Source organism: Limanda limanda, chromosome 20, assembly GCF_963576545.1.
Source record: "Limanda limanda chromosome 20, fLimLim1.1, whole genome shotgun sequence".
NCBI classification, from domain to species: Eukaryota; Metazoa; Chordata; class Actinopteri; order Pleuronectiformes; family Pleuronectidae; genus Limanda; species Limanda limanda.
The window spans coordinates 1,040,873-1,051,400 of record NC_083655.1 but is presented as its reverse complement, the minus strand read 5'-3'; positions in this window follow the sequence as shown (position 1 = coordinate 1,051,400).

Sequence of the window (10,528 nt, the reverse complement as noted above, 5' to 3'; positions counted from 1 at the left end):
TACTTTGTTGCAATCATTTTACTTTAATGCTGTAATATAGGCAACATCTTTGTGTCGGGCTGAGCGCTAAAGCATGTGAAATGTATTTGAAATAGGATTTCTGCTCCCTGCTCAAAATGCAGCCCATGGTATATCTCACTGGTCTATATAGGCCTACTGCTTATAATAATCAGCTACCTCTATTTTTGTGACGGTGACATGACGTCATACAAAATTGCCCCACCAGAAATTTCAGGCTAAAATCGCCACTGTCTGTGAGGATTCAGTTTACGGGTTTGTAGCAGGTCTCTTACTCTGTGTGTGAGGGTCCAGGTTCATTACTGAAGACTGGAGGATTTCCCATGGACCAGTCACTCTTCAGAGACAGACAGCTGAACCCTGGAGACTCTGCTCTCTCCTCCTCTTCCTCCACATAACCACTCAGAAGAAAAACAGTGAGAGATCAAACACACACATATAAATGTTGCTGAACACTCACCAGCTTCAGACTTCACGCGTGCGTCTGCTCCTTACAGATAAAACTAAGTCTGAACACTTTCACTGGAGGCTCCTCCTCCTCTGCTCGGCAGTTACTGGAAATCACTGGTGTGTGTGTGTGTGTGTGTGTGTGTGTGTGTGTGTGTGTGTGGTTGGAACTTCCCCTGCGATTAGGGACAGTCCTTCAAGAAGCCGTTACATTCTCAGTAGTCATCTAGCTAGCATGCTAAGGCCAGTATTCTAACGCTAGGTTTTTTTTAGGGTCGTTGGGAACCCTAAAAAAAGCATAAGTCACCATAAACCATTTAAATGATCTTAAATTAAGATGTTACAATCATTATTGTAATTTTTTAATTGTTAATAATGGAGGAAATACTACATTTGTGTGTCTCTCTCCCAGATGATTCGCAAGGCATTCTGGGTAACCCTCCGTTTGAAGTGAGGAAACATTTTCTTTCTCTCTTAATCTTATTGAATCCATTGAACTTCTTTTTTTATATCATGCATTTCTTTGTGCTTTTGCTTCTGCTCCACGAACCTGAGACAAACATCTCCTCCAGGAAACGACAGAAATAACAGATGAAATTATCTGAGACGTTCACAGACAAATCTGCTTCATATTTGCTGATATGGAAACTTTCATTTTACAGAATGAACGATACTAATAGATGTTACATTTGAAATAAATACAAATATTGTAATGAGAGTTCTTTGTATTTGTGTTATTAATAATACAATTCGTGGTTAAACTGTAAAATATCAATTCTCAGTTACATTTCTTTGTCGTAAGGGTTTGATAACGACATCTTAGGAATCATTGTCAAATCTTTTTCATAAATCTATTGGCTGATATATCGGTATCAGATTTTCTTTCACTCTAATATGATATGGTTTTGAACGAACTCTCAGAAACTGATGCTTTAGGACGAGTCTGCTGATGCAGCGGAGATGAAGCTGTTAGAGCAACGTGACAAGAATAAAGTAGTTTACAGCATCTCCATGACAACAGGGTTATTCTTTAGAGCAGAATATTGTAATTCTCAGGACAGAATATACAGTAAACTTACTGTAAAGGTTTCATCTCTGGAGCGTCTGATGGTGGATTGTTCGTTTTGGGTTTGTTCTTTTTTCTCTGAGTTCAAAAGAAATAATCATTAGAAGAAACATCACATAATAAATAAGTAGCAGAATTATTGTAAATATTAACATTTACCTTTAGTCTTATACAGTAGTATAATAATGCTGCTCCAGCTACTAATGCTAACACAAGGAGGACTACGACCACAATCGCTGCAACTGAACCTGAAGAACCTGTAATTCAGAGAGTAGAACTGTAGCATCAACAAAGTGATGTGATGTGTCTTCAGTGTAAAGTGTAGTGTGTGTGTGTGTGTGTGTGTGTGTGTGTGTGTGTGTGTGTGTGTGTGTGTGTGTGTGTGTTTGTGTGTCCTCCTGGTTCCTGGATGTTCTCCTGACAACATGTGGACATGAAGCTCCTGATGAGCTGGAGGACGGAGCCCTGGGGGATCTGCTCCACCAGGAGGAACCAGGACTCACTGCACCAGCCTCAGGTCTGACAGTCGCTCTGAGGATTTCATCATCACTTCTCGTCTCATGGGATCTTACCTTCCTCTATCGTCACGTAGCGGTTGATGAAGTGCGTCTCCTCTTCACTACTGAGTTCACAGGTGAACGTTCCCTGGTGATCTGAAGATAAGTGGTGCAGCCTGAGGCTGCCTGACGCTGACACATCCTCCACCTGCTGCCTCCACTGCTCTGAGACCCTGGGGGGGCCGTCCACCCCGGTCTGGTCCACAATGATCTGACTGTGGTTGAACTTCCACACCCGGTGTGTCGGGGGTTTGGTGTTTGGAGCAGTGCAGTGGATTGTTGTTCTTGTTTTAAACGATGACACATGGACGGGAGCTGAAAAGAAAAGAGATCAAATAATATCATTGTTGTCAGAATGTGGTTTCAGGCTCTGATGAGACTTTCTGAACATCTTCTATCATCAGAATGATTCATGTGGAGGAGGGTGTGGCCTTGGAATGATGAACTGAACCAGAAGGTCACTCAGTGGAGCTGATATCTCCTCCAAGGACCAACAGTCACTTCAAGCTGCTCCACATCTCACACACATCAGTCCTCTCAGGGGAAATGTCCAGAAAGGTCCAATGTTAAAGAAAGAAAACTAATGGATCTGTTCCATGTTCCATTTGTTTGTTGGGCTTCAAGCAACATTACACAACAACTTCTGAACAGATTTCCATGAAACTTGTCAGGAAGGTGAGTTGTGGGTCAGGCTCACAGAAGAACTCATCACATGTTTGTGTGGATCCAGGATTTGTTGTTTTTTCACATTAACATCGTGAGAGAGGACGTTTTTCAACATTTTCATTGATTTCCCTTCGAATAACTGATGAAGGTGAAGAAACAATCTGACAAATTTAGAGGACTGATATTTATGAGTGTGTGAAATTTGGTGCAGATCTTAAGCCTGGGGAATTTCCATGTGGTTTGATAAGGAGACTGTTGGGCCTAGTGGAGGTCTGAGCTCTACTGAGGGACCTGTGGCCCACGTTCATCCTCACAACTAGTTCAGTGGAAATCTGTTCAGCAGAAAAAGAAACAAGGTAAAGATTGAGAATCAGCATTGATATAAGATGTGAATTATCTGTAGGAGCAGATATGAATATGCAGCAGTAGGTGAAACAAGCAAAGGTTCAGTTCCATAGAGCAGATCCAACGTACTGGGTTGATACCACACCGAGCTCCTCCAGCCACTGCGAGTGCTGATGCTGCAGATCAGAACAGTGTCTCTGTCTGACAGTGTCACTGTGCTGCTGATCTCATAGAGCTGCTGCTCCGTCCTCTTCACTGAGGTTTGGTTCTGAAGGGTCTCGTTGGACGGAGGCCTGGTGGACCAGGTGAGCTGCGGCTCGGGGTAGATCCCCTCTGAGCGGCAGGTGAAGCTGTCCTCCACCTGCTCAATGTCCACGTGACGCACCGGAGCTGCAAGACAACAGTTCTCTTTATAACTCATTGATCATCTTTGCCTCGTGCTCTGTGGAGCTCTTCATTAATCTGACATATTGTGCTTATTATTTAACATGTCACATATGAGCCAATATGTGGAGCTGCTGACATCAGCTGTGTCTCAATTCAGGGTCTGCATTTGAAGACGAGCTCCAACGAGTGGATCCGTCCCCGTCCAACCTGTCCCAGGATGCATTGCACTTTAGAGACTAACCATGTTTCAAAGAGGTAATGGTGCCGGCAAGCAGCGAGACGTTCAAGCTTCAGTATCAGCTTCAACTCAACCCAACAGTACACATGTTAAACAAGGGAACAGCAACAAGAGACAAATATAATTTCTAGGATTTGTGTTGTGTTTTCACTGTGAGTTTCTTTACCATCTGCTCTCAGGTTGATGAATGACTCCTCCCTGACTCCAGTGATGGTACTGGTGTAGCACTTGTATCGTCCCTGGTCCTGAAGCTGCAGCCCCATCAGCCTGATGGAGGCGTTTCCTCTGGAGATCTGATCTGTGAACAGCGATGTCCGGCCTCTGAAGCGCTCGTTCTGGAGATCAAGCTGGTCTCTGGCACTGTAGTAGGAGTGGACCAGAGGTTCTCCTGGTTCCACCTGCATCCAGTGGATGACTGGGTCTCTACCAGGCTGGAAACTGCAGGGTAAGATGCATCTCTCCTCTAAAATGCAGGAGACCTCAACATCACCTGTCATTTTAACAAGAGTGTGTAGACTGTTTATATCCACTGTACAGTCTATGGTCTACACAGAAACGCTGATTTGCTTTTATTTTGCTATGTGCAAAGGCAGCAATGCAGTAATTTATCTTTATGAGATTAATTTAAAAGATAAACGTTGAAACTGTGTTGAAAGTTAATTTTCTCTGTATATTCTGCAGTGAACTACGAGCTGAACGCAGAGAAACTCAGAGAGAACTGAACCACGTCTCAACAGAACTGGTTTGTTAACATGGGCGCGGTGCGGCTGGATTTTCATTACCGCCATTTTTTCATTTCCGCATCAATGTGTGACAACGGCAGACGGAGATGATATTTATTCACACAATCACACACACACTCACACACTTAAAAAACACAACTCAGTCTGATGGAAACCAACATGCCTGTACAAAGTCCTACGTTCAAACAGAAGCTGTGATTTCTGAGTAAGATCAGACTTCACGTACCTGCTGTGGTGAGAGTCCAGATGTTGAGGATCAACACAACCAGAGACTTGAACGCAGACATCTTCATCCTGTGAGAACTGGAAGTGGATCAATGGAAGAAGAGACCAGTTAACAGCTGTAGTAGGAGTGGACACGAGTGTTTCCTGGTTCCACCTTCACCCAGTAGATGACTGGGTCTGTACCAGGCTGAAACCTGCAGGGTAAGATGCAGCTCTCCGCTAAAACACAGGAGACCTCAACATCTGTGAGACACCGGGTCAAAAAACAAAATCTGAACATTCCTAGTAATGAGAAGAGTTTAGTATCTGGAAATTTAGACGTAAAGAAAGATTAATTTTTTTAGAATCGTGTGTGAAACAACTGTGTTGAAAGTAAATTTTCCCTGTATATTCTGCCCGTGCGGACACGCGGACACACACACTCACACACACACACAGATCTGTTGATGCTCACGTTTCTATGAAGAATATAAGAACCCAACATCTGGTGTGAACTGTTTCACCTCCAGCTCAGTGAGAACATGTTTCTCTTTGTTGTTATAAACCTTCACAATCATTTCTCATGTTTCCTGCTTGGTCTGATGGAAACCAACATGCTTGTACAAAGTCCTACGTTCAAACAGAAGCTGTGATTTCTGAGTAAGATCAGACCTGCTGTGGTGAGAGTCCACAAGTTGAGGATCAACACAACCAGAGACTTGAACGCAGACATCTTTCTTTCATCCTGTGAGAACTGAATGTGGATCAAAGGAAGAAGAGACCAGTGAACAGATGGTTCGACTCATGACACAGAGTCAGAGCAGCTGAGGTTCAGATTCGTAATTTTTAAATTGTTATTAAACGAGGAAATACTACATTTGTGTCTCTCTCAGGTGGCCGGTGATTCGCAAGGCGTTCAGGGTAACCCTCCGTTAGAAGTGAGGATTCCTGTCAGGACCCGTTGTGTTGTTAAAATGGAGTCTGACTTCACCTTCAGTTAATGCTCCTCCTCTCTGAATTCACTGGTAAAGACACACACACACACACACACTTTTTAAATTGTTATTAATGGAGAAAATACTGCATTTGTGTGTCTCTCTCCGAGGTGATTCACAAGGCATTCTGGGTACACCTCAGTTCGAAGTGAGTTATCTGTCAGGACCGGTTGGACAGGTATAGAGCCCCCCCCCCCTCGGCTCCAACCCCCGGCCCCGCCCCTCGGTCCCACAGGACACACCTCCGCTACTGTGGTGAAGAAGGGGCGGGGCCACGGAGTGGAATGGCCCAAGGTGACCTCATGTTCTGATCAGGTCCTGACATGACGTCACTGGGTGCTGGTTTGAATCCAGTTCATCAGACTCATGTAAACATCATGGAAACGACTCGTCAACAAGTTCAGTTCAACACCAGACACACACAGTCTGGACCCAGGGTTAAGGCTCCTTTATGCTTCTACGTTTTGACGGATACGGACAGATAGGAACGCCCTCTCCGAGCGCCTCGGAGAGCTTTTCGTACACCTCTGATTTTTCTAACTGTCCGTGTTTATTTCGGAGACCCAACGGACCGCTCTTGGCTGTGATTGGTCCGCTAACGACATAATTTCTGTACAAAGTCATTTCCAGCCCTCAAACTTCCTGTTTCCTTCCCTGTGTCACATCAAACCCAAACACAACTATGATTCTACGATTAATGTGACGTGTGTGTTAAGCCAGCGGAGTTGTCCGGCTGACGGTGGCTCGTTAGAGCACTGAGGGCATGTGTGCACGGTCACATACGGTTATAACGAGACTTCAAAACGGCACTAGCGGGCTAGCTAGCGGGCTAGCCACCATGCTAACTGCGGTGGTAACAGTGCAAAAACCCGCGGTCACGACTTTAATTCCACTTCTATCATGACACTGTTTCTATAATACCGTCAGGTTAGAAGCAAACACTGGATAGTAGTTAGTGTCGGGAGTCCTGCTGACTGTGTGTGGAAGCTGGGGGGAGCTAGCTCCGGTTAGCTTCTAGCTACATGTAGCCTCAAGCTGTGGAATCAGCAACACAGTTCGGAAACAAGACCGGGGAACCGCTGCGCTAAGAAACGATTACATCAGCATCTTGACCCGCTGGGTGTCACTTTATTTTATTTAGTTGCCATCGTAGCTACACTGTGTGCAGAAAGTGGGGAGTAAGTAAATAAACAGCGTGGACTTCTTCTTGCCAGAAGTGGGGTAGACTTCTCTGAGCTCGTCTTCCGTTGCGCCACCTACTGTTTGGCGGTGAATTGTTTTCAGACGGACGGTCGTCGGAAAAACAAAAATCAGAGAGTCCGCGCTCTCCGTGCGTCTCTCTCCGCTACACGGATACGTAGAAGCATAATGGAGCCTTTACAATGAGCAACACACACACAGGATCCGACTCCATCGACTCACAACACAACACAACACACTTCCTTCTTTACTTGTGTGTCCGTATGAGGACAGAAGTTTGTCCCGACTCTTCTTCTCTCTACAGTCCACCGGTAGAAAACTGACTCTGAGTCTCTGACAGTAAAATGATAGATTCAACATGTTGTTGTGTTAACACTCACCAGACTCTGAACGTTGTGTTGTTAAAATAGAGTCTGACTGCACCTTCAGTTACTGCTCCTCCTCCTCTCTGCATTTAATGGAAATCAAACGACAATCTCTCTGTGAGGAGGAGGGGGGGAGGAGACACACACACACGCACACACACGCACACGCACACACTTCCTGCTTTACTTCTGTTTGTCCCGACTCTTCTTCTCTCTACAGTCCACCGGTAGAAACCTGACTCTGAGTCTCTGACAGTAAAATGATAGATTCAACACATTGTTGTGTTAACACTCACCTGATCTGCACTTTGTTTCACTGTCTGCGTTGTTTTGTTAAAATGGAGTCTGACTACACCCTAAGTTTCACTTCCTCATCCTCTCAGCATTTATATGAAATCACATGACAGTTGCTCTGTGTGGGGAGACACGCACATTTAAACATGACATATTATGGTTTAAATTTAGTACAACACACACACTGTGTGTGTGTGTGTGTGTGTGTGTGTGTGTGTGTGTGTGTCTCTAGTATTTGCTGTTCATCATGGTGGATCTGTCCCCGTCCAACCTGTCCCAGGATGCATTGCACTTTAGAGACTAACCATGTTTCAAAGAGGTAATGGTGCCGGCAAGCAGCGAGACGTCCAATGCTTCAGTATCAGCTTCAACTCAACCCAACAGTACACATGTTAAACAAGGGAACAGCAACAAGAGACAAATATCACTTCTAGTATTTGTGTTGTGTTTTCACTGTTTCTTTACCATCTGCTCTCAGGTTGATAAATGACGACTTGCCGGCTCCAGTGAAGGTGATGGTGAAGCACTTGTATCGGCCCAGGTCCTGAAGCTGCAGCCCCGTCAGCCTGATGGAGGCGTTTCCTGTGGAGATCTGTTAGGAATTTCAAACTTTTAAGTATAGGTTGTGTCTGAAAGAACTCTTAATAATAAAGCTAGAGGTAGTTTTAGCTAGATATAATGCACATACAAATTAATTTAATAACCGTTGCTGTTTAGTGCCAATAATGTATCTTTTAGTTGTCCTCATAATTAACTTCTTGGATATTAAAGCATATTTTCATTAGCTGTATTCAACATCAGACAGAATTCAAGGAGCTGTCCTTTCTGGGGCAAAGTCAGTATGACATTGTTTAGTTTCGAGGATGCGAATGTTTACACATTCACAGTCAAGATTGTTTTGATGGAGCAGACACACAATAACACAATAATAGTTTCTCAAACCATAATGAATGACTCTTTTCATAAAGGCGGAAGGGGAGGTAGGAGCAGTGGGTCAATAACATTACCTTATACAAATCATTATTTTCAACCTTTCGCTTATCATATTTAATATTTGGAATTTTCTAATAATGTTTGTACGTCACAAGGATGGCCAGTCTAACAGCTGTCCTGAGTTTGAGTTTGTTATGGTTAAGTTGGTGCAGCCGAGATGGCTGGAGCAAGACACTTTCTACTCAAGGCTGAATTACGAGACAACATCAGACTGTCAGGGTAGATAGAGTTGCCCTAGCAACCGGTAGAGTAGCGTAGGTGCATGACGGAGAGCTGCTCGCTGTCACTTCCTGGATTCGGTAACAAGAGGCGTGGGACTGCGGCTGGACCAATAAGGGAGATCCAAAGTGATTTGCGGTGACTCCCCTCCAAATATTCATAACCAATCACATCAAATCTACTGTTATAACTATATCAAACCCCTTCTGTTCGGGGCCATTTTCATCTTCCTACTGCTAACTTAATTAGCATAGGCTGTGATAATTGTCCATAGCTATGAATAACTCTTCATTGTATCTTTAAATAAAACATTTGATTGAACCAAAATCTTGGATCGGCTTCTCTCATTATATAGGATAAAAAAACACGCTATAACAAATCGCCCTGTTTCAACCCCAGGGCAAAGTTACTACGCATTAAATTTAAAGGACACGGGCGGAGCCGACCCACTGTGTTTGTTGCACGCTGCCTGAACAAGTTAACATAAACGAAAAATCCCTAATTGGACCGAACCTAGTTATCGGTCTTACCAAAAATTAACTAAATATATATATAAACGGAAAACACTCAAACCGGTTGCTTATTATATACTGTATTTACACAAAACACCAATAACCCCCCTCGCTCATGCCCGCAAACATTGGCGGACCCGTGAACATAAACAAGCTATTTACACACACTCAAACAACAATATTTTCCCACCCCAGGTCCAAACATAATCCCCAAACAAACGTCCAAAACAAAAATGTCTGCAGGTGTGGCGAGGTGAGTGCCGCAAACAAATCAAAGTCCACGCTTTCTCCCCCCCTTCCAGTGCCCAGAAAATGTTCAGTCCACGATATAAGCCATTACAAAAATCTCCCAGGTAATAATCCCGTTCCAGAGAAAAAATCCTTTCGGTTGTAAATTATATATCCAGTTCCTCGAACCACTGGCCGCACCGCCCGCCCGCAGCTCCAAAAAAAAACACACACCTCCCGGCGGGACGTCACTTCCCCATATTTAACACATTTCCTTTACAAAAACCCCATATTTACATAATCACACAAATAATAAACAATCACACAAATAATAAACAAAAACATACATAGATCCATTTCCTCATTCCTATAGTTTTAAGGTGTCTGACCAATGACATATGTAACTTTTTTTTTGATCCATAAAGTGCACTGCGGTGACCTTTACATTCCCCCCCCCCAGCCAGCGGCTTATCGGGACCATAGTAGGGTTTCAGGTCGACCACATTTATATTGTCCACCTTCATTTTGTCAGACACCCAACGAACTCGGTAATTAATAGGACCTAACCTTTTCTCTACCCTTACAGGCCCTGACCATCTGGGTGCAAATTTGGCAGAGAATTTAGCTGAGGCTTTAGACAAAGGATGTGCCCTAACCCAGACCAGATCCCCAACAGCAAAGTGTACATCTTTGCGTCGTGCATTATAATATCTGGCTGGTCTAGCTTTGGCCACCCCAACATGCCTTTCAACCTCCTCCAGCAATTGTGTGTGTGAGTGTAGGATATGATATGCTGATGAGCTAGGTGCAGGGGACTGGTGTATGAGACGCTCCAGTGGGCCTTTGAGGGTGCGACCAAGAGCTAACATTGCAGGGGTCACCCCAGTGGTCTCGTGCACTGCAGTGTTGATCGCGAACCTAAATTCTGGCAGCCACCGGTCCCAATCATAATGGTAATTCCCCACAAAAGAGGCGATCATGGTCTTCAAGGTCCTGTTGACCCTCTCTGTCAGATTGGTCTGTGGGTGGTAGGCCGTAGTGAGCTTATGGG